Source organism: Furipterus horrens, unplaced genomic scaffold, assembly GCF_987537825.1.
Source record: "Furipterus horrens unplaced genomic scaffold, mFurHor1.1.pri manual_scaffold_11, whole genome shotgun sequence".
In the NCBI taxonomy this organism is placed as follows: domain Eukaryota; kingdom Metazoa; phylum Chordata; class Mammalia; order Chiroptera; family Furipteridae; genus Furipterus; species Furipterus horrens.
The window spans coordinates 34,974,243-34,998,717 of record NW_028327181.1 but is presented as its reverse complement, the minus strand read 5'-3'; the positions used below and the strand labels follow the sequence as shown (position 1 = coordinate 34,998,717).

Here is a 24,475-nt window from a genome sequence, read left to right as displayed (position 1 = left end):
AACATTTAATTCAAGTAAGCTCTCCCATGCCATTGTGTGCAAACTCTCTACATTTCACCGTCAAAGACAGAAACTATCAGGTTTTTCATTAGATCAAAAGTTATGAAGTGCTTAGTGATTGAATGTTTACCATAAAGTTAATTGAGAAACTTTTTCCACCATTTTTCAAAGAATACTTTCACTTCAATTATGAATTACACGACTGACACATAAAACACTCAGCTCTTCCCAGAAAGACTTAATATATGTATTTCAAATATCAGTTTGAAGATGATTTACAAAATAACCTGTTCCCGAACCTCCACCTGCTCCTCCGCAAGGGGCAGAGTAGAAGTGTAGCGACAACATCGCCAAGACGCTTTTCTCAAGCATCCTTACCGGACGTCATTGCTGTGCCGCAAACCCTGCTTACCAGGTCACAACAGAGGCAATGGTCACAAACTATGCAACGACACATCAGTAAAATGAGGAGACCTGATACAGAAAAAGCCAGTGAAGTTCTAGGAAACTACTTCGATAGAAACTCCTTCAAACGTCATTGTAATTCAGCAGCTCTAATTCTGATATGGCTTGACACACAAGTCACTTTCATAATCAGTTCCTTAAAGCCAAAACAGAGAAGTGGCATCAGCAACATGGCAGTTCCAATCTCTCCTGGAAAAAACACTGAAAAACAAGCAGGATCCTGACTTTGTTTCTGTTTTTCTTATTTAAAAAGTCCACATGTAAGTGAAATCATACGGTACCTAACGTGGCAAAATTTCATTCTTTTTTTATGGCTGAGTAATATTCCTGTGTGTGTGTGTGTGTGTGTGTGTGTGTGTGTCTGTGTGTGTGTGTGTGTGTGTACCACACCCTCTTAGTCCAGCCATCTACTGATGCACACTTAGGTTGCTTCTAATTCTTGGCTATTGCAAATAATGCTGCAGAGAACATAAAGGAACATAAATCTTTTTTTGGAGTTTTTTCCGATAAATATCCAGAAGTGGAATTGTTGTGTCACGTGGTATTTCTGGTTTGAATTTTTTAAGAAAGCTCCATACTGTTTTCCATAGTAGCTGTGCCAATTTACACTCTTACCCACAGAAACAAACCCATAGAGAACAAACTGACGGTTGCTGGATGGAAGTGGGAGCAAAAGAATGGGTGAAAAACGTGAAAGGGAGTAGGAAGTACAGATTTCCAGTTATAAAAATAGACACAAGGGTGTGAGGTATGGCATTGGGAATATAGTCAATCACTATATTGGACTACGTGGAACTAATATGATATTGTATGTAAAGTGTAATTAAAAAAGAACTTTAAAAACTTCTAATAAAGAATGCAGCAGTTCTGCAGCCTGTCAGGAACAATCTCCGAGAAGAGTAAAAAATGGAGATCATTTCTACTAAACAGTAATTGTTTTCAAACAACTGTATTTTGTTAGAACTTTATAAATGGCCGAAGGTTCACAGCAATCAAGCAAACAGTGAATTTTTTAAAAGGCCACTGGAAAATGGCAGGAAAGCTCTGGGGCGGTTTTCCTTGCCCTTGTGCCACTCCTTCCCCAGCTTGGCTGTAGGCATGAAAACTGCATCCCCCAGTTCCCAGGGTGGGATCCTGGTCCTCAGGTCTGGAGAAAGCAGAGCAAGACCTCTTTGCTAATGATCGTGTAGGCAGGTCTGTGCTAAAGCCATCTGAGAGCTCCCTGAAGGCTGGAAAAGCTACGGGCATTGCTTGAAGCCATTAAGCTGGCCAACAACCCATAGCTGCCTGGACCAAAAGATTCTGGTTGAGGCATAATACCACAGATGGCAAAATGCCTATGGGCGGAAATTGGGGAGAGAACTTTTATTGGGAAATTAGAGCACTCAAAATCACCCATATATTTGGGGAATTCAGAAAGCCACATGCATGCCTCGGGTAAGATGCTTGCTCAAAAATTACCTTTGAAGAAATAAGCTTTCACTTTGGGCTGGTCCCTGGGCTCAGTGCAAACCCGGCTGAGTGCTGAGGGACAGCCCTAACAGTCAATCTTCAAAGACTGAAAAAAGGTTTACTCTCTTGTTTTCTGGCTCCTGGTATTCAAGGAGATCTCTGTCCAAACACTACCCGAACATACGCCGAGGAGCAGTCTTCAGTGACCACGCATAGCAACAAATACATCCTCTAAAAATAGTTCAGTAAACCCCTGAAAAATGGACTACTATAACCTTCGACCATCACAAAAAAAATAAGTCAAACCCTGGACCAGGGGAAGATCTGATTTCCAAAGTTACAGCATAAGAGTAAGACACGCCATTTTCAAGAAGAAAATCACAAGGCATTAGCAAATTTAAAAAGTATGGCCCATTCAGGAATAAATATACTGACTGAAACAATTGCTTAGAGAGCACAAAAAATTAAGACACAGCATACCTAAACTAAAGGGATGAAGAAAAAGCACTTGTGAGAAATAATGTGCGCCAGTAAACACCTACACTAAAAAACTAAAAAACAAAACAAAACAAAACAAAACTTGAACTCTGGCTGCGGTGGCTCAGTTGGCTGGAGCATCATCCCATAACTGAAAGGTCATGAGTTTGATTCCTGGTCAAGGCACACACCTAGGTTGTGGGTCCATTTCTTGGTCAATGCACGTACAAAATGTCAACCAATGGATGCTTCTCCCTCTCTCTCCCTTCCTGTCTTTCTCTAAAAAGCAATACAACAATCATCAAGGGAGGATAGAAAAAAAAAGAAAGAAAGATTAAAAGACTTGAAGAACACTATTAAACACTGAAGAAGAAGTAACCTTGACATCTTTCAAATTCTTCCAAAACAGAAAAGAAGGGAACTCTTCCTAACTCATTCGATGAGATCACCAGTTCTTTTTCCTACCAAGGCCAGATAAAGACACGCCCCCCCCCACAAATAATAATGACCAGGATACATTTTAATGAGCATAGATGAAAAACTTCTCAACGAGATACTAACAAACTGAATCTGAAGCACGTACAAAGGTTTATATACCGTGAGCAAGTAGGATTTATCCTAGGAATGCAAGAAGGTCAATATAAGAAAATCAATCCATACAACAGACACTAATGGAATGAAATCAATTACTGACCACCTCAATAGACACAGAAAAGGCATTTAACAAAATCTAATGCTCTTTCATGATTGAAAAAAAAAGTGAGAAAACCATAAGTAGATTAAAAAACAGAAACAAAACAAAACACTGAGGAAACCATGAACAGACAGGAACTTCCTCAACATAATAAAGGTGTCCTATGAAAACCCCACAGAAAACAACAAAATCAATATTGAAGGACTGAAAGCTTTCCCACCAGGATCAGGAACAAAACAAGGGTTCCTATTTTCACCACTGCTATTCATTATTACCCTAAACTTCTAGCCAGAGCAAGTAGACAGGGAAGAGAAACAAAAAGCATCCAAATCGGAAAGGAAGAAGTAAAATTATATCACTGATGGTATGATTCCATATATCTATACCTATATCTATATCTATATCTATATAGATATATATATAATCTTTCAAAGAATCTACCACAGATCTACTTGTGGCAACAACAAATGAAATGAGCAAATTTGCAGGTCATAAGATCAACATACAAAAATCTGTGTGTTTCTATACACCAGCAGTGACAATCCATGAAGAAAATAAAAGAGCAATTCCATTTCAATGGCATCTCAAAGAACTAAATACTGGAAATAAGCTTAACCAAGGAGATGAAAGTCTTGTACATTGAAAACTATAAAGAATGCAGGAAATCAATTTAAAATGTCCAAATAAATAGAACGGTATTCCGTGTTCATGGGTCAGAAGACAAACGATCGAGATAGCAATACTATCTAAATGAGGACACGTTCGATGCGATTTCAATCACAATGTCATCCCCCTTTTTACATAAATAGAAAAGCTGGTCATCCAATTCACATGGAATTGCAAGGAGCCCAAAATAGCCAAAGCAAAGTCGAAAAACAACAAAATTAAAGGGCTCCCACTTGTGGTAAATATGTGCCCAGAATATGTGAAAAACCTTTCAATTAAAACAACAACAACAAAACAAAAACCGCCCATTTAAGTGGGAAAGACGTCTGAAGATTCTGCCCCAAAGCAAACCTGTGCATGCTAATCAGCACAGGAAAAGAAAATCCTCATTCATCACTAGGAAACCACAAATCCATACCCCAAGGAGATACCAGTGGTTACCTATTAGAAGAGTTGGCATAAAAAACAAACGTTGACACTTGTCAGACCTTTCATGGCACGTGAATAAACAAACTGTGGTGCAGCCATGCGACGAAATACAGGTCAACAAGAAAAAGTAACACACTGCTGATTTAAACAGGAATGGATCTTAAATGAATCATTCTGAGTTCTTCTCAAATATCAATTCTAAACGAGTAATTGGGGCCCTGCAGCCCTACCAGAAGCAGAGGCGGATTGAAGGGTGGGCGCAGTGGGCGCGCACCCTGGGCCCCGACTTCTGAAGGGCCCCGCAAAACCCCAACTTGACACTTTCCTCTAATGACACCAAGTTTGCTTTCATTACTACGCTGCATAAAATATGGGAAATGCGGATTTTTCTTTTCCCTGGCTCTCTCCTTGTTTTTAAGGGGCCCAACCAGTATCTACTTCCCCGTCCGGGGCCTCCACCCTCCTTAATCCGCCTCTGACCAGAAGTCAGGAACTGCAGCGCTGAAGAGGGGAGGAGGCTGTCAGGCTGAAGGCCACTCCGGGGAGCAGGGGTCCTGGCCCGGCTGCCAAACCCAAGCGGCACCTTTGGCATCAGCACCTGGGAGGCTGTGCTCTACTTTTTTGTCCCTTCAAGTCATACAACATGACATAATGTAAGAGGGGAAAGTCGGCCATCACGGGGACGCAGATCCTTACCGTTTGTGCTCCTCTTCCTTGGTTTCTCCAGTTGCCAGCTTCCTCCAGTTGCCAGCTTCCTCCTTTCCCAGAAAGCCCACAAGGATTCCTCCTTCTTAACAGCCTGCACCGCGCCTTCATTTCCAACCTCCTGTTCTCTATGCAGCCTCTCTGACCCCAGCGAAACGAGGGGTAGATCTGAGAATTTCAACTCCCTCTCCTTCATCGTCTGGCCACTGAACGAAGCCTGTGCTGTGACGCTCTCTTGGGTTTCCTGCTTGTCTTTGTTGCGACAGCTCGCAGACAAAAGAGCCTGCGTTGGAGCTCAGAGTTCTTAGTTCTTCAGTAAAAACTGGGTTGACGGCCCCGTGGTTTTCTGGCAACGCGATGGTGGGGCCCTGACAGCAAGGCTTTTCCCACTAGAGCCAGAGAGGGGTCCCAGAGAGGAGAGCTAGGGAGCTGGGGTGGTGTCCATGGGGATCACCCCGCTGTCAGAGGCTGGCCTGGCAGCCAAGGCTGCGGATGTGCTCCGTGATGCGCCCGCACCCACTGCCCCAGGGATTGGTAGGCTGGTGGTCCTCTGACTTCTTGCAGTGTTCCCAGCAGAGGCAGGGCCCTTGGGGGTGGAGGCTGAGAGGGACACCACAGTAGAGGCCACCGTGCTGCTGGTGGTGCCCAGCCCTTGGTTGGAAGCATGGGAGCTCTGCTTGGGTGCAGGTCCGTGGGTGGGCATGACGGCGGGCGCAGCAGCGCCTCCGAGCGTACGCTTTTTCCCAGCCCTGGCGCCAGGGGTCGTGACCAGGGTGCCCTGGCGGGTGCGCTTCCGGGTGTTCTGTCCGGAGCTTCCCCCAGGGTGCTGAGTGGCCGTGCCAGACGGGCCTGGAGCCGATGACGAGGCGGCCAACGCAGGCCTGGGGCCGGCATGCGTTCCCGGGGGGGCCTGGGCGATGCTGCCCAGGGCTGGCTGGCCTACAGTGGAGACTGGGGCCTGGGCTGGGCCTGAGGCTGCCCATTTTCTGCCTCGAGAGCTGGGTGGAGCCCCCGAGGGAAGTGCATAGGGAGCCGGGCTGGTGTCCATGGGGGTCACCCCGCTGTCAGAGGCTGGCCTGGGAGGTGGGCTGGTGTCCATGGGGGTCACCCCGCTGTCAGAGGCTGGCCTGGGAGGTGGGCTGGTGTCCATGGGAATCACCCCGCTGTCAGAGGCTGGCCTGGCAGCCAAGCCTGCAGATGTGCAGGCCGAGGGGCTGGCGCTCAGCACAGAGGTGACTGGAGCACCGGCGGACACAGGGGCACTGAGGGCAGGCACAGGCTGCGGGCAGGAAGGCACAGGCTCTGCTGGGGTCACCCTGTACCCAGGGTCGGGACCTGGTGGCAGGCTTAGAGGGGGCCCTCGCCTGCGCGGGAGCAGGCAGACCTTCCTTTTGTGGCGCCTGGAGGGTGCTGTGTCCCCTCTGGTGGCACCCTGGCCCTGCTCAGGCTGGCTCAGCCTCCGTGGCAGGGCGGCAGCTGAGGAGGGAGTCCCAGGGCGCTGCTGCCTCAGCGTCTTCCCGGCCCTCTGGGGCAGCCCGGCGTGGCAAGGGGCGGCACGCCTCCCCCTCTCCACTGGAGGGCAGCCTCGGGTGGAGCTATAGGAGCTGGTGATAGGGTTCCTCTTCCTGCAAAGGCAGGGGGAGCCCCTCACGGAGGCCTGGGACTTACCGCGCCTTCCGTCTTCCCGGCCCTGCACCTGGAGGGTGCCCTGCAGGGGCCCAGGCCTGAGCACCGAGGCACGGAGGCCTCCCTGGGCCCCCGGGAGCCTGCAGGTAGGCGGGGCTCCCTCACAGCCCTCAGCCTCACTCTCTGGCACAGTGGGCTCCCCCCCTTCCTCATCTACCTCCTCCCTGTGCCCCCCACAGGCCCACTGGTAAAGGGACCTCAGGATCCCGAGCAAACGCCACAGGCTCTGGGGGATCCTCACACAGACACTCACAAAGGCTGCAACACCGCATGTGAGCAGGTGCTGGCGGGCTGGCCCTGCAGGAGGTGGAGGAGCGAGGACCAAGGGAAACTGGCCACCTGGGGGAGCTCTGAGCTGGCCCCCTGGTCCCCAGGACGGGGGTGGGGGGGGGTGGGGGGGTGGGGGCAGAGTGCACTCAGGCAGTTGCCCATTGGGCGCGTCTGGGAGCTCTGTCCGGGAGCACAGAAACCGTCCTCAGCAGCCAGAGAGAGATCGCCAGGAAGTATCCGTTGGGGCTGTTGCCTGGATACACTTGGAACTCCCCCGGAGGGGGGGGCGCGGGGAGGGGGGGCGCGGGGAGAGCCGGCAGGAGGAAGGCGCGCGTGCCAGCTTGCCCAGATTCTGTGGCAAGGGCGCGCCCAGACGCCTCTCGAGGTCGCTTCCGTGCTTCTCCACCTCGAGCTGGGGCACGGGCACCGGCCGCCACGGGCCCTCCGACGGCCTCTCCTACCTCCGCCGCCGCCGCCGCTGGGACCGCCGCCGCTACCACTCCAGCCGCTGCCACCCACCGCTCCTGCCGCTCCCGCGGCTCCCGCCACCGCCGGCCCCGGTCCGATCGCCGGCGCCCCCGCTCCCGCTGCCGCCGGCCCCGGTACCACCGCCGCCGCCCCCGATCCCGCCGCCGCGGACCCCGGTCCCAAAGCCGCCGCCCCCGCTCCAGTCGCCACCGGCGCCGGTCCCAGTGGCGGCGGAGGTAGGAAAGGCCGTCGGAGGGCCAGTGCGGGGTCGATGGCGCCGCCTGTCGGATCAGCGGCGGCGTCTTTGACAGAAGCGGGGACGGCGGCGGAGGTGCTACCGGCGGGAGGGCCCGGAGCGGCGGCGGAGGAGGCGGGAGCGGGGGCGGCGGGAGAGCCGGTGGCCCATAGCACCTCCGCCGCCTCCCCAGCTCCCGCTCCCGGCGCTCCCGGCGCTCCCGGCGCTCCCGCCGCCGCTGCGGCCGCCGAACCGGTCCCACCGCCGCCGTCCCCGCTCACGCCGCCTCCGCCGCCGCTCCGGGCGCTCACACCGACCGCACCTCGGCCGCCGCACCCCCCCTTCCGCTCCCGCCGCCGCCGCCGCCGCCGCCGCCGACCCGGTCCCACCGCCGCCGCCCTCCCCGCTCACGCCGCCGCCGGCCCCGGTCCCGCCGCCGCAACCCCCGATCTCGCCACCACCGGCTCCGGACGCACCGCCGCCGCCCCCGCTCCCGCCGCCGCCGCCGGCCCCGGGTCCCACAGACCCCGCTCCCGCTCCAGCCGCCCCTCCGAAGGCCTCTCCTACCTCCGCCGCCACTGGGACCGCCTCCTCCGCCGCCGCCGCTCCTGCCGCCCCTCCGACAAGTTCTCCTACCTCTTCCGCCGCTGGGACCGGGGCCGGCAGCGGCTGGAGCGGTAGCGGCGGCGGCAGAGGTAGGAGAGGCCGTCGGAGGGCCGGTGGCGGGCAGCGCGGGGTCGGTGGCGCCGCCTGTCGGATCAGCGGCGGCGTCTTTGACAGAAGCGGGGACGGCGGCGGCGGTGCTACCGGCGGGAGGGCCCGGAGCGGCGGCGGCGGAGGCGATGGGAGCGGGGGCGGCGGGAGAGCCGGTGGCCCATAGCACCTCCGCCGCCGCCCCAGCTCCCGCTCCCGGCGCCGCCGCCCCGGTCCCACCGCCGCCGGCCCCGGTCCCACCGCCGCCGTCCCCGCTCACGCCGCTCCGGGCGCTCACACCGACCGCACCTCGGCCGCCGCACCCCCCGTTCCGCTCCCGCCACAGGCGCTCCCGCTCCCGCCGCCCCTCCGACGGCCTCTCCTACCTCCGCCGCCGCTGGGGCCGTCGCCGCCGCCGCTCCCGCTCCGGCCGCTGCCACCCACCGCCTCCGCCACCGCCGCAGCTGGGAGTACTCTGCGGGCCCCACACCAGCCCACCCAACCTGAGGGCTCCATCGCCGCGCCCCACCTTACGCAAGTGACCTTACGCGGCTGCCCTTTGTCCCCGCCCCTGGCTTCCATTGGCCGAGGGCTTTCTTTGGTAGCCGAAGATCGGCGCTGCCATTGGCCGACACGGCCGCCGATCACTTCCCCTCTGCCTTCCTCCTCCCCTGCGCCCGCCCACCAGACTGCCCCGCCCCGGGAGTGCGTAAAGGCTCCGGTGTCATTTGCTGCGGCCGCGGGGCGCCCGGGGCCCGCACTGGTGGTGGGTCCGACCGCAGGGACCCGCAGCGGCCCGGCACCTGAGAGGCGGGCCCGAGCGCAGGAAGGCAGCGGGCCCAGGAGGCCGCGTCCATGGGCCCGCGATGGCCGGGCGGCAGGGACCGCGCGCTCTATGACTTCTCTATATAAGGACTTCCTAGTTACCTTTTGTTACTGGTTTCTAGACTAACTGCGATGACAGCAAGAAACATACTTTATACAGTGTCGAGCTGTTAAAGTTTATTGAAACATGCTTTATAGTTAAATAGGGTCAGTTTAAAAAATGTTCCAAGTGTGCTTTTCTGCTGCCATCTCGTGTATGTCTTCAGCGTAACACCTTAGTGCCGGTCAACGGGAATGTTGTTGGGTATAGTGTCATGTGTACGAACGTTGACTCCAATGTGCTGTTTGTATTAAGTTGTTTATATCCTTACTGATCTTTTGTTGGCTTCTATTGTTTCCCAAAGAAGTGTGTTTATCCCTGGATGAGAGAAGTGTGTTAAATCTATTATGATTATATATCTGACCCTTTCTCTTGATCTCTTTTATAATTCCAGTTTACATTAGGGAGTGCATGCAAATTTGGAACTTCTTGATATGAAGTGCTTTTTATTTCTAGGAATGCTTTTTTATTTTATTTTATTTTTTTTGTTTTTCAATTACACTTCTCCCATTTTCCCCCTATTTTTCTCCCCCACCCAGCCCACCCCTTCTCCCACAAACATCTACCTCCCCGTTGTCCATGTCCATGAGTCATTTATACACGTTCTTCGACTAAACCCTTCCCTTACTTATCCCCCTTCTCTCCCTCCCCCCTCCCCCCTCTTGACTGCTATAGGAATGCTTTTCGCCTTCCAGTTGACTCAATGTTATTATATAGTTTTATTTTTGTTTATGATTGCATAGTATACCTTGTCCCATTTTTTCATGTTCCGTGTCTTTATCCTTTCATATTTTAAGGAGTTGTCAGTGTTTTATATTAGTTATGAGTGGCTCTTAAAACCCATAAAGAATTGGTTTTGATGGGGGAGTATGATGTAGGGGTCAACTCTTTTTTCACATTCAGTTTTCTAAACACCATTTACTATAGGATCCATATTTTCCCGCTGATCTAAGGAGACATCTTTATTGTTGAAAACTTCTCTATCATTTTGAGTCTATTACTGGAACTTCTGTTTCATCAGTTTGTCCATTCACAGACCATTATCACATTCTTGTAATGACCATAGCTTCATAATACAATACACTTTTATATCTACTTGGGATAACTTCTATTCATTACTTTGGTTTTTCAGAATTTTCTTTTAAATTCTTTATTTTAACAGGTAAGCTTGTTTGGAAAACCTTTCTAATATTTATTATAGATTATATTAAACATATAAACAATTATGAGAAATTGACCTCTATGCATGATTTTTCTAATCAAGAATATGTTGTTACTTTCCACTTGCCCAACTTTCTTTTATTTGGGTAGCATTTAAGAATCTGTTCATCTAGATCATGAAAATTTTTAAGTTGGTTTTGTTGCTATTGGTTCTTTTCTTTGATTGTATCTTTAAATTACTCTTTGTCTATATAAAATATATTTATTTCTGCATGCTATTTACCCCCTTTACTAAATTGTATTATTTGTACTGTCTTAAAAAACACTTGGTTTATTTTTAGAGCAAGGGGAAGGGAGAGAGAAAGAGGACGGAGGGAACATTCAATGTGTGTTTGCCTCTCATCAGCCCCCAACTGGGCACCTGGCCCACAACCCATGCATGTGGCCTGACTAGGAATCAAACCAGCAACCCTTTGTTTCTTAGGCCAGCACTCAATCCACTGAGCCACACCAGCCAGTGCTCTTTGTAACAGTTTTTAAGTTGATACTTGTGAGTTGTCAAGCTAAATAAGATATCATGCGATAATAAAATTATGTTGGTTTAGCTATATAAAACGTGAAAATGAGTTAAAGCTCAGAAGAAAACATGAAGAAATGAGGAGTTGAACTTTTGTGTTATAATCATGTTAATAATTGAATACATTAGCATTTTAAAGTAGTTCGGGACCCGGAGCAATGGAGTTCTATCAATCTGAAGTGTTTTGTAAGTAGAAGTGTGCCTTGTGTAGGCTATCTGAGGATCTCACAATACTGCGAACGTTCACATTTTCAAAGAGGAGAACATTAGATGGCGAATTCTGGAATCTAAAAGAGTATTCTAAGTAACTTAAGGAAAGTCATTAAAGAGCGATTTATGGGCAATGAAAAAGCAGCAGGTGACCCTCAGGTGTGTGCTGTGGTTTATGGCAGTGCGATTCAGTCTGCTAAGGCGTCAGACGCCTCAGCCTCTTGAGTTTTTGCCGCTGCTTCGCCAAGGACGCTCCTCCCCGGTCTTTGTAATGTGGCTCCCTTTTCTCGTGGTGGTTGTCCTTGAGCTCTCAGCTTCCATGCAGCCTTTCCAAAAAGAGGCACGATTTTGCAGAGTCACGTGTTGTTACTATTCTAACTTGACTCTTCATCATGCTCCATATAGAGCAGGGTTTCTTGTTCTCAGTACAATGAGTAATTTTTCTCTGTATTGTACATGTTTATTAGCATTCATGACCTCTATTCACTGCATGCGAGTAACAGCCCCCCCCCCTAACCACACCCTAATGACCAGCTAAAAGATCTCCACACAGTCCCAAATGTCCCCCTGGGGGCAAAATCAATCTCTGGTTGAAAACCATTGATCTTGAATCTTTGATCATTTTTGGAACCTCAATGATCTAGCCTTGGTATGCAATATTCCTATTATCATTCTGTTCAAATCATTTCTTAACCCGCATTGTGTTTTATTTTGGGAGGGTAATTTGAAGTGTATTTCATGACTTTTAAGTACTTTTTAGTTACTCATTTCTAGATTAATGGCAATGACAGCAAGAAACACTACACACACGTATATAAATGAATGCACAGATATAAATTTCAAGCCTTTGAAATTTGTTGGCACTTGCTTTATATCATAATATGGTCAGTTTTAAAGAAGTTACAAGGCCGCTCAGAAATCATCTGTCACTTGCAGCTTTTGGGTACAGCAGAGTACTTTCACAGCCTCCCCGAGGTCCTCACCCCCGCAACGGCCGGCCCGCTTCGGGAACCCTTCTCAGTCCGCAGCCTGTGCCGGTCCCCCGCCCGCCGGTGCCCTCCCTTCCCTCCCAGCGGCCGCAGACGCCCCGTCCACATGTACGCGTGCGCGGATGACCACCCCGTCCACACGTACGCGTGCGCGGATGACCACGCCGTGGGCACGTACGCGTGCGCGGATGACCCCACGTGCGCGTGCGCGCAGATGAACCCACGTATGGAGGCGTGGTCGGCTCAGGGCTCAGGAGGGGCGTCAGCTGCGGTGCGCGGGCGGCGACCGCTCAGCGAGGCCAGCGGAAGGGGGCGGCGCGGGCGCGCTCTGTTCCAGAACCGCGGGAGGAGGAGGAGTGACTCGGAGGCTGCCAGGTGCGGGCCTGGAGGGGTGCGACGGGCGGAGGTGAAGGCGGGGCTGCCGTCCCGGCAGGTCGGGGTGGCGGTGAGGAGAAGCCCAGGTGAGAAGGCGGACGGAGGCGCGTCTGGAAGGAGGGCCGGAGCCCTGTGAGCCGTGCGGGAAGAGGTGGGCCGGGGAGAAGGCTGGACCGGAGACGTCCGCGGCACGCGGTGAGAGGGGGAAACTGGAGGCGGGGTGGGGGGAGGGCCCGGGCAGAACTGGGGGGAATAGGAGCGGACTGAGGCCTGCGGAGCGGAGACCTGTCGGTGGGCGGAGGTGACAGAGGCCCCGAGAGACTGGAAGGAGAGCTGGGCAGGCAGGGCACGGGACAAGGGGCCCGCCGCTCCCACAGGTTTGGGGGTTCCTTCCCCGTGCGGAGGAAGAGGGAGCAGAGCGAAGCAGCGTCGCCGCAAACCGGCCCTCCCGCCAGGCCTCAGCCGTGACCGGAGCGGGAGGGCAGGTCGGGCGGGTTTGCGCAGCTGGCGCCGGCTGGGGGCTCACGGCGCTGTGCTGGCCAGGGCCGCCGGGCTGCTGCTCTTTTCTCCCGGGAAGGAGAGAGACGGGGACCCTGGCGCCCCGGGAGCGTGGTCAGGAGCGCAGGACTTCTCCGGTTGCCAGCGGAGCCGGAGGAGGGAGGGAGCGGTGAGCCGTGCTGCCCCCTGGGGGCCGAAGCGGGCGCTCTGGACGTGCGGGCGAGGGGCCGGGGCCCGCGGGCGGCGTCTGGGCAGCGGGCTCGTGGCGTGGGCGCTGTGCTCTCCAGACCGTTCTCCTGCTGCTCCGGGGCCGGGAGGGAGACGTCCTGGGGTTCGTGTCTCCACTGCAGCTGGAATGTCCCCCAATGAATGGATTTAAGCAGGACGGCTAGAAGGGGACCCAGGGCCCGGCTGAACTGTGCGGCGCCGGCCGGTGCGGCAGGGGCGCCCGACCGCCTCCGTGTCCCAGGGGACTCCCGTGCGCCGGCGTCTCGCTGGTCCCTGGGCTGGCTCTGTGCTGTCAGGCCGCGTCCGTGGCTCCGCGCGGTGCCGCTGGGCCGAGGTGCTCAACCGGCTTCTGCAGCCCCGGGGGGCGCCTCTGGGGACCGGGAGGCGCAGGGGGGCGGTGGGAGCGTCATCTACAGAGGGCCCGCAGAGTCGGCTCGGTGAGGACATTCGTGGGGTTTTGAGGTTTTTGTGTGGCGTCAGGGAGAGTTTGGGTGAGGGTTAGGCGGACAGAACACAGGCTTGTTTGTGTTTTGCTGCAAATGATAGACAGATTTAGGCGATTTGAGACTTAGTAAACACGTCTTGTGGAATATTAAAAATGTGTGCTGTGAATAAGTAATCTCTAGAAGTGATCGAATTTGTTTATCAGTGTCAACCTAAAGAATACTGGTGTCCCAGAGAATTGACAATTTCTTACTCTTAGTTTTCACAAGGAATTAAAATTTTTTAAAGGTTAAGAATTCAAGTGAAAGGTCCAGAAAAAAGCCGTAAAGTACTGTGTGTAAGAGAAAGGTATTGAGATACGGGCATGTATATTTCAGAGAAATGTAATTAAGTTTGTTCTAAGTGAGGCTGGTTGTGCCAGAGTGGACAGAGGAAAAGCAGGACAAAAGCTGAATGTCAGAAGGAAAGTGGAAGGTCCGTGATGAGAAATGCAGAGAGAGGACGTTTTCTATACGGTGAAGCCGAATACGATGGGATGAAATTCCATTAAGTAAATGAATGTAAATATGAAAAGTGAGCTGACGTAGAAGCACGGTTCAGTTCTATTTTATTTTGTTGAAATGACAAAAAATTTTCCATATTGTGTAGCACCAGATAAGGTAGTATGAAAGTTTTTCTGCCTATAAAAGAGATACTATGTTTCCTTAAAATGTTTCTGCTTCATATCGTTTCAGTCAGGTCTTTGATTACCAAAGAAGACAGTCTTCTGCATCCTAAGAACCGAAGATGTGATAATCACATACTGACCCAGAGCTGCTGTCACAGGACCCCTGCTCTCTCAGGTAAGACCCCTCCTGACACTCACAGGACTCAGAGGGGCAGTGACTGGACACCCCACACTCCCTGCCAGGACTCAGAGCTAACATTCCAGCACCCCCTAATCTCTCATGCTGGACTCCTCCACACCGTCCCATGACCAGGGCTCCGTACTCTCTCCGGTAAGACCCCTCCCGGCACTCAGAGAATCCACGGCTGAAGTGACAGGAGTCTCTATGCAGGCAGAGAGAGTGGAACCCCCCACAGGCTCAGATGCACACTCCAGGAAATGCTCTTCCCTGCTGCCATCTAGTGCACATCCTGAGACCGGCGCCTATGTACTCAGCAGCAGCTCTTACCATTTTGCAAGGGCAATATGAATCTCCAAGGCAACTCACGCCACACCTTGCTCGGGATGTCTTACAAACGCATCCATCGTGGTAGGGCCCGCAGTACCTGTGGCAGGACCCGCTACTCTCACGTGACACTCCTCTCCATGGTGGCTCGGGGGATAGTGTTGCAGCTATGTAGGTGAGATGGAACGCTCTGAAGCCGTGTATAAAGTAAGGAAAGGATTTTAATAATGACCAGGAGTTGGGCAGACCCTGAGCCGGCCTCTAACATGCTCCAACCTGCAATGGAGTCTAAAACGCGGAGTTTTTATACTGATGAGGCCCCCTTTGCTGCTTCTTTGGCGGGAAACGGCCTTAGGAAGAGGGGGCTGGGCAGGACTGCAGGAATGTCTTGGCAGTAACAGGAACAGAAATTTGCAAGGCTATAAGGTTATCTCTGGTGGCAGCATAGCTCTTCAGCCAGGGACGAACTCCCTGCGAAGCAATCTGTCTTCAAAGGGCTAGACATTCTGCAAAGCACAACCTTCACAAATGTTCTAAACCAGACACAAGTAAATGGAAGGTGATAGAGGCTGAGGTCCTTTTAGCTTGTAAATCACCAATTGCTACACTCCTTCTGACATTCCTCTCTTCAAGGCTTTTTAGCAAGTCCTTGCTACTTTTTACAAAGAACATCTGAAGCCCCTACGTGTTTACGTATTTAGCAGACCTTTGAAACTTTTTACAGGGACTATTTGGTGCCCCTACAACAAGATCCACTATTCTGTCTGGTGCGACCTTTCCCCAAACTAACAAGACATACAGCCAGTTTGACCAGACCCCCAGTTCTCCCAGAGAGAGCCCCCTGTTCACAATCATAGAACTCAGAGCTGAAGTGACATGGCCCCTTACTCTGTCAGGTGGGAGCCCCTCCTCATACTCATAGGACCCTGAGCTGATGTCACTGGACCCGCTATTCTTTCTGGGTGAAACCCCTCACCACATTCACCGGACCCAGAGCTGACGTGACACAACCCCTTTTTCTCTCTGATGGGACTCCTTCCAGTGCTCACAAGATGCAGCGCGATTTTCAGAGGACCCCCTACTCTCCCAGACTGGCCGCCTCCACTCACAGGACCTACACCTGATGTCACAGATCTTGCTCTACTCTTGGGTGGAACTCCTCATCACAGTAATAAGACTCCACACCGAAACAACAGGGCGCCTCACTGTCTCTGGTGGGTCAGCCAACGACCACAGGAGCAAAGGCTGAAGTTACCGTACCCTCTGCCATCTCAAGTGTGACCGTACCCGACAATCACAGGACCCAGAGCTGATGGGACAGGATGACCTACACTCTAAGGGAGGGGCCCTTCCCCACACTCAGGAGACCCAGAGCTGATATGACAGAAACCACTGTTCCCGCTGGTGGGACTGTTTTCCAAACTGATAGGAGACAGAGCCAATGTGACCGGACACCCTACTCTCTCTAGTCAGACCCCTCCCCGCAGTCACTGGACACAAAGGTGAAAGGTCAGGACATTCAATTTTACAGGGAGACGCCTTTCTGACCCTCACAGGACACAGTTGTGTAGTAACAGGACACTCCAGCCTCTCATGTGTGATCCTCTCCACATTCCAATGACCCAGACCTGATGTCACAGGACCCACTATGCTCTCAGATGGGGCCCCTCCCCTTGCTCATAAGCCCCAGAGCTGACCGGACACAACCTTTGATTTTCTTTGGCGAAGACCCAGAGCTCGCATTACAGGGCTCCATGCTCTCTTAGGTAATACTTCTCCCAACAGCCAGAGGACCCAGGGCTGATGTGGCAGGTCGCCCTGCCGTGTCAGAGTGGGGCCCCTTTGTACACTCTGCTGCACACTGCCTGCCATCTAGTGCGCATCTGTGGAATAACAGCCGAGACGAGGCCGCCAGGAAATGCTCTTTTTCGTTGCCATCTTGTACATCTTGGGAATAGCACCTGTTTTTGAAGCATCTGCTCTTATAATTTTGCAAGGAGACTTGAAGCCCCAAGGCACCTTACACCACCACTAGCTCAGTATGTTGTGTACACCCGTGTTTCCATTCCAATTCTAATACTCTTCTGCATGTGGGGTTTCTGACTCTCATGTGAGTGAGGTTCCCATGCCTACGTATGTCTAAAATTTGGTTATTTTCATTGGCTAATCTGTGTCATACCTATTGGGTTATTGGACCAGCCTAAAGATTCTTGAGGTTAGAGGAAAGATTGCTTCTCCACCACGTAGGCAAGCGAGCAATGAGGTATTTAATAGGTAAATTTGGGGAGTACATATATGTCACCATTTCCTTAAGTAAGGTTTAGCAATTTAGCTAAAGCAACTTATTCTCAAAACTGAGTGATTATGTCAGTGAAATATGGAACAAGGCACCATTTTAGCTTGTGGCTATAAACCTTTTATTCAAACTTTCAAAGGTGGTAATGAAGGGGGCCAGAATTTTCTACTCGGCATGTTGATCTTAAACTGGCTGTTAAGAAAGGAAAGACTGAGAAATTACTTACGTTTATCATCTCAGTTCTTCCTAAGCAGTTTAATGGCCAAAATTTGGTTTAGGAAAAGAGCTTTAGCACAATCACCTTAGCTTTAGACAGTAATAGTCCTAGCAAAAGCCCGTCCACCCTCTTATCTTCCTTCTTGTGTGTTATAGTCTTTGGGGGGTCGCTGAACAAAAATTAACCTGCCGGGTATGCTGCCTTTTTTCTAAATTAACCTGAATGTACCCATTTCACCATTAAAGTCTAAGACTCTGTTCTTCCATTTTCCAAAGTGTCCTTTATGCCCGATATCACCTCATTGTGTTTGGCATTCATTTCAATATGAATTCCCCTTGTGCATGTATTAAACATTGAGTATCTCCTCTTAATCTGATTGTGCGAGTTTGACTATTATCTCAGGTGTCAGAATTTAGAAGGTATGACAAAAGTAGTTTTTAATCTCCCACAGTTTTGGTGAGCCGGCGCGGTGACATTCATGGCAGGGACACTTAACTTCTGGAAGGTGCAGCAGCCGAGAGATCATGGACATCTCTGGCAAAAGTAAGCACTATTTTTTCTTGTTGCTGCTCGTCTTTTTGGTTTATTTCTGCAGGGTTTGGCGTTATTTAGTAATTCTGTGAGTTATTTTCCTCTCTTGTACATTTACATTTGCCTGAAAAATATTTGTGACACTAGGTGCTCCGACTTAGTGAGTCACACGAGCTCTTCATTAACTCTCAGCTCTGCTCACAGGGTGAGGACTTGGTTCTGCTCCTGCATCTGGCCCCTGGCAACTGGGGTCCATTGTCCAGCTCCAGCTCTGGAGTCTGGCTATGGGTTCTTGCTTACAGATGTGGATTCTGTCTCCAGGGTCCGTGGCCCGGGGTCGAATCTGTATTTGGCTGTGTGTCTGGGAGCTGGGGTCTCTTTGGGTGTGTCTTTGTGCGCTGGGTTTGTGTGTGGGGTCCACGTGCAGTTCTGGCTCATGAGTCTGATGTATGGAAGCTGGTGTCCAGAGTTCGCTGTCAGTCTCTGGTGTCTGGTGTCTGGCATTCAGGGTCCACGGTCTGGCTTGGGTCTTGGAGAGAGTTTTTGGATTGGGGCAGGGGTCTGGGGTTCAGCTTTTGGTTCTGAGTCTGCTCCAGGGTCCAGGGTCCAGGGTCCTGAGTCCAGGGTCTGTGTCCGGAGTCCTGAGTGTGTCCTGGGTGTGTGTGAACTGACACCAATTCAATGTCGACAGGAGTTCCAGAGGTGGGGTGCGTTGAAGAAGGAAAGCTTATTGAGTGCAAATAGCTCGGTTTTGGTACAGAACGTCTGTGAGTGGGTGCACAGCGGTTAAGAAACCCAGGATTGTTACGGGTGAGTTGTGAAGCAGCGCTGCTGCGGATCAACTCAGTGGTGCCGCTTCTCAGTTATGGAGCATCACGGCTGTGGGACAGCCCGGGGACAGACTCCCTCAGGCTGCGGTTCTCAGCTCTTCGCTATTTATGTGAGTTCTGTTCCCATCATTCCCTCTTTGCTCTGCCACCTTGGCACAGAAAGCAGCACAAGTTTGCAAAGGAGCCCCTCTGGGTGACAAGACCAGTGCAGGTGAGCAAACAAAAGGCTTCTGGTGTGGTTATTTTTAAATTATGCCATGTTTTCCTCTAGAACTCCTTTTTACCCAAACCGAGAAAGCCTTTCTTTGTTGCAGGCTACTTACATTATCTAGGAGAATAAAAATGTATTCAAAATCCTACCCAAACAGGTTAACTGCTACTGTTATAAGTTTAGACCCTTCAAGACATCTCTACTTGCATAATTATATTCTTCTGCTTCCTCTGGATTTAATTTTTGTTACTCTGGGTTTGTGATATGATGCAAACCTTGTGAATTGCAATAGGTTCTTAAAATATTACTTCTGTCTTAACTATATTGTTTAGATTTTACTTATTTATTTTCAGAGGAAGGGAGGGAGGGAGAAAGAGAGGTAAAGAAACTTGGATGTGTGAGAGAATCATCCATTGGTTGCCTCTCTCATGCCCCCAACAGAGGATCCGGCCACGGCCCAGGCATGTGAAGCAACCGGGAATCAAACCTGCATCCTTTTGGTTCGCAGGCCAGCGATTAACTCACCAAGCCACACCAGCCAGGGCTCCAGTAGGTTTTAATGCATTTTTTTTTTTATTATTCAGTTCCAATTATTTTTAACTACAACTGCGAATTATTTTGAGAGTTATTTAGAAGTGTATTTCATATCTTTTAAATGTAGGGATTTCTACTTACCATGTATTACTGATTACTCTGTTAACTACAATGAGAACAAGAAATTCACTTTATATAATTTCAATCCTTTGAATTTGTTTGAAACTTGCTTCAGACTACAATAGGGTCAGTGTAACAGACGTTCCAGGCGTGCATCTCTGCTGTCATCTCTTGTTCATTTTGGGAATCACAGCGTCGTGCAGGTCAGCGGGGAAAGTTGTGTGCGCTTGGTTGTCTGTGAATGTTGACTCCAGTTTGCTGCTCCCGTTCCTTATATCCTTACGGAATTTTCTGAGGGGGTCTATTGTTTCTTAACGAGGTATGCGCTATCCCTAATGATTATAAATTCTTCTTTGTATCTCTTCTATATAATTTGAGTTTATTATATTGAGTATGTTGTGAATGTGGATCTTCCTGGTAAATTAAACTTATTTATATGAAGTGCTCTTCCTTTCTAGTATTGCTTTTTGCATCGAAGTCTGCTGGATGGTATTATGTCATTTTCACTTGGTATGTTTGCCTGATACAGGGTGAGACAAAAGTAGGTTTAGAGTTCTGAGTACAAGAAACAAAATTTATTGTTGTATTATTATTCAGTGTTCATACTATTAAACCTACTTTTGTACCATCCTGTATAGCTTTTCCCATTCTTTCACTTTCAGTCTTTTTGTACACTGTGTTTTAGGTGATTGATGTTTTTGCCCAGTTTTTGTCTTGTCTTTTTATTCTGTGAATAAGTTCTTTTACAGAGTAGTCTTTAATTTTATAAATTATACATTATAAATCCATTTCTTCATGAAACTTCATGTCCAAAAGTATACCTGATTCCTGGCTGATTTTGTTTAAACGGATCACTAAAAATCCAACTTACAGATGAGGGGCGGGGCCTGTCTTAAGGTGAAAGGCGGAATCGGGCTGGAGGTGAGAGGCAGGGTCAGGCCAAGGCTGTGGGTCCGCGCTGGGTGGGAGGCTCATTGAGGCTGGCAGGCCTGAGGTGAGGGCAGTTGTGGAGGAGAGATGAGCAACTAGGTGGTCCTGAGATCAGGCGCTGCCCGCCGCCTGTCTCCGTGGGTCATGAAATGACACTCATGGCCAAAGGTGATGCAAGCAGTGAAGTCCAGGGAGGTCAGGTGAGCTGCGTGGAGGTATGACGTGAGGGGATTGGGGAGCGGCTACAGCCAACCTGTAAGGAGCAGAAGAGGGTGGCCAGAGTGTTTGTAGGGTACACATCTCAGGTCCCAATTTAAGCGACACTTCCTGTGGGACAACTTTTCTATTTCAATATAGATACTACATTTAGAGAGAACTTTGGTAAATAGGTATCATCATTCTTTTATCCAAGAACTTGATAATGCTTTTCAGTTGTTAAAGTGTCTGTTATTGGGTAGCATTTTCCAATTTTGTTCATGCAGATCTTGTGCATGGTTGTTAAGTTTATTCCCAGGTTTTTCATTGTTTACATGTTTTGTTGTTAGTTTTTTTAAAAATTATATCTTTAACTTACTATTTCTAGAAATAAAATTTATTTCAGCATGTTATTTCCCCTTCATTGTAGTAAATTCTATTTGTAATACTTTTTAGTTGATTCCCATTAATTTTCAATGTAAATATGCTATCACTCAACAATGATCATTACATTCTTGTAAGCGTATATGATGTAGGAATAGTTAAAACATGTAAGAAAAGAGAAAATGAGGTTCTGTTAGGAGCTAGAAAATATTTTCTGTTGGTCACAAATATCTCCACGACTAAAGAATAGAGTAACATCATTCTTAGCATTTTAAACTAGGCCATAGCCTGGATACATGGTATTATAGAAATCCAAAGTACTTTGTTAGTGGAAACGTGCTCCAGGTAGGCTCTCTGAGGAACACACGACATAGCAAAGGTCCACACTTTGAAAGAGGAAAACTTTTGATGGTGAATTCCGGAATCCAAAAGAGTAAGGCCGTTTGTTCTAAGTGACATTATGAAACAGTTATTCAAGTGCTTTGTGAGCAATGAAAAGAAGCAGTGACCCTCAGATGCCTACTGTGTTTATCACAGGGTATAGGAGACTGAATTGTAGTCTCCTAGGTTGTCAGATCTTGTTTTGCCTCCTACTCTTTTCAGGTGACTTCTCAGCCTGGGACACTCCTCCCCGATATTTGCAGGACAGCTGGCCTTTTTTGTTCTGTAAGTTGCAGACTCCATGCTGCCTAATCAAAGAAAGGCAGCATTTCTGGCCTAGGAAGCTAAGTGACATGCTGTTTTAATTCGAGTGGACTCTTCATGATATGGAGCAGGGTTTCTGGATCTTTTGGGCCAGGTAATTCATTCTCCTGGGGGACTGTCCTCTGCGTAGTAGGTGCTTTTTGGCATTCATGACCTCTGTTCACTGCATGCAGATAAGACCCTCCCTTCCCCCACCCTCATGACAATCTAAAATGGCTCCAAACATTGCCTGGTGTCCCCTAGGGGGCAAAAATCACTTTTGTTTGAGAACCACTGATTTTGAAGCTTTTATCATTTTTGAAACCAGAATGATCTGGCTTTGGTATGCAGTATTATTATTTTTCCATGTCAATTATTTTCTAACTCCAACTGTGACTCATTTTGGAGACTTATTGGAAACATCTAATATAGGGATTTTCTTGTTACCTTGTTACTGGTTTCCAGGTTAATGGCAAAGAAGGCAATAAAGGTAGTTTATGTGGCATTCGTTGGAACTTGCTTTACAGCTTTCGTCAGTTTTTGAAAAGTTCTAAGTGTGCTTGAAAATCATTGGTAATTTGTGTTGTTTGCTGCAAGTTCCTTAAACAATGAGAAAAATAAAAATTACTCAGAATGCTACACTGAGAGGTAAAAACTAAAATAAAATAAAATTGTAATCATTTTATGTATGTACCCTTCCAGACATGTGTGCAGTCAGTGTTTCCTTCCGTTTCCACTGGATTTCATTTGCTATTTTAGGTTCCTAATACGCGTGCAAAAATGCTCACACGTCCGCCCTCCAAGGGTTGTGTGACGCTCACCGCTGGTAGCGATGGGGCTTGGCCAGCGCCGCGTGGCACCCCTAAGTTGGCGAAGTCAGAGCACATCCAGGGGTCCCCTACTTGACCTCAACCCTCCTCCACTCCCCCTTCCTCCCCGCCCCAGGGTCAGCCCACGTGTGTGCTTCAGCCAGCCCTGTCTTGAGAAGGTTATGATCTCGTGGTGAAGAGAAGTGAGCAGATCAGTGACTGCAGACAGCATAGAATGACCGGTGTCCTGGTATGGATGCGTGTACACACACACACGCTCACACACAGACACACACTCACACACACACACACACACTCAGACACAGACACACACTCACACACACACTCAGACCCAGGCACACACTCATACTCTGGGGAAGGAGAGGAAGTTAATCTCTGTCTTCAAGGTGCTTTCAGTCTAGTGGGAGAGATCGCAGAAATAACTGCACCCTGCGACGTGCTGAGAGGAAACAGCCTCGCTGGCGGGAGGGGACAGACCTTCCCGTCTCCACTTAGCAGCTCAGGGTGTCAGTCTCTCCACGTCCTGCCCTCCCTTGTTGTCCTTCATCTCCTAGGTGTAGCCTTCTGGGGAAGATGTCGTGTGGTCTCAGTGTGCGTTTATCTAATTACTAGTGATGCGCGGCATCATTTCACGTATTGTCCGTTTCTGTATTTTTTAGTAGGAAGGAAATGCCTGTTTACACCCTTTGCCATTTTTAAATGGATTCATCTATCATTTTATTGTTGAGCTGTAACTGTTTATAAAAGATTCTGGGCTACTATCTCCTTATCAGATACTTGATCTGCAAACCTATTCTTCTATGCCCTAGGCTGTTTTACTTTATTGGTGGGGTCCTTTGAATCATAATTTTTAAACTTTTGACAAAGCCCAATTTATCTTTTTTTTCCCTTGTGTTGATTCTGTCTTTGGTGTTTTATCTGAGGAATCATTACCTACTCTAAGGTCAAAAAGTTTTACACCCATGATTGATTGGATTTTAAGATCAGTGTGTTAATTTCTGCATAATAGGCAGCTTGGATTATCTAGGGAAACCAATTGAGGAAGTGTTGTCACTTTAACAATATTAAATCTTCCTGTCCATAAACATGCGTTTTTATTTATTTAGGTGTAATTCAGTTCCTTTCAATGATGTTTTGTAGATTTCAGGGAACAGATCTTCCAGTATTTTCTTGAAATGTTTCCTAAACACTTTATTCTATTTGGTGCTATTATAAATGGAATTGTTTTTGTAATTTTCTTTTCAAATTGTTAATTTCTAGTATATAGAAAGACAATGGGTTTTTGTATATTCATTTTATATCCTTCAAGCTTTGTTTTTATTATAAAATACCAAGTAATTTACATTGTAATTGAATTTTGTTATGCTCTATTGAATTTTTGGGTTGTTTGAATGTATTTCTTTGCTCCAATAGTCTGAGTTTTTGTTTGTTTTCTTGTTTCTTTTAGAATTCCTTATGATTTTCCACATACAAGAACCTGTCATGTAGAAGTAGATAGTTTCACTTCTCCCTCTCCAATCTAGATGCCATTATCTTCTCTTTTCTTTTTATTGATTTTTTCAGGTGACATTGGTCAATAAAATTATGTACGTTAAAGGTGTACAATTCTATAACACAATTTAGGTATATTGTAGTGTGTGTTCACCACCCCAAATCAAGTCTTCTTCCATCACTCTTTATCCCCCAGTGACCTTCTCCTACCCCTCCCCACCCTGCTTTTTCTCTGGTAATCACCACACTGTGGTCTGTGTCTATGAGTTTGTTTGTCTTTTTGCTTAACCCCTTTATCTTTTTCACCCAGTCCCCCAGTGCCCTCTCCCTGACAGCTGTCAGTCTATTTTCTGGACCAAGGAGTCTCTTTCTGTTTCGTTTGTTAGTATATTTTGTTCATTAG

At 49.2% G+C, this 24,475-nt stretch overlaps 1 long non-coding RNA gene across 1 annotated transcript in view; it reads left to right on the top strand.

The window, feature by feature from the left end:
- Positions 1-14,393: 14,393 nt before the first annotated feature.
- Positions 14,394-24,475, top strand: part of LOC149997383 (uncharacterized) — a 31,624-nt gene continuing 21,542 nt past the window's right edge. Inside the window, exons 1-2 of the long non-coding RNA XR_016514138.1 lie at positions 14,394-14,489; positions 17,784-17,875. This is a non-coding gene — a long non-coding RNA (uncharacterized LOC149997383). The remainder of the gene's footprint in view (positions 14,490-17,783; positions 17,876-24,475) is intronic.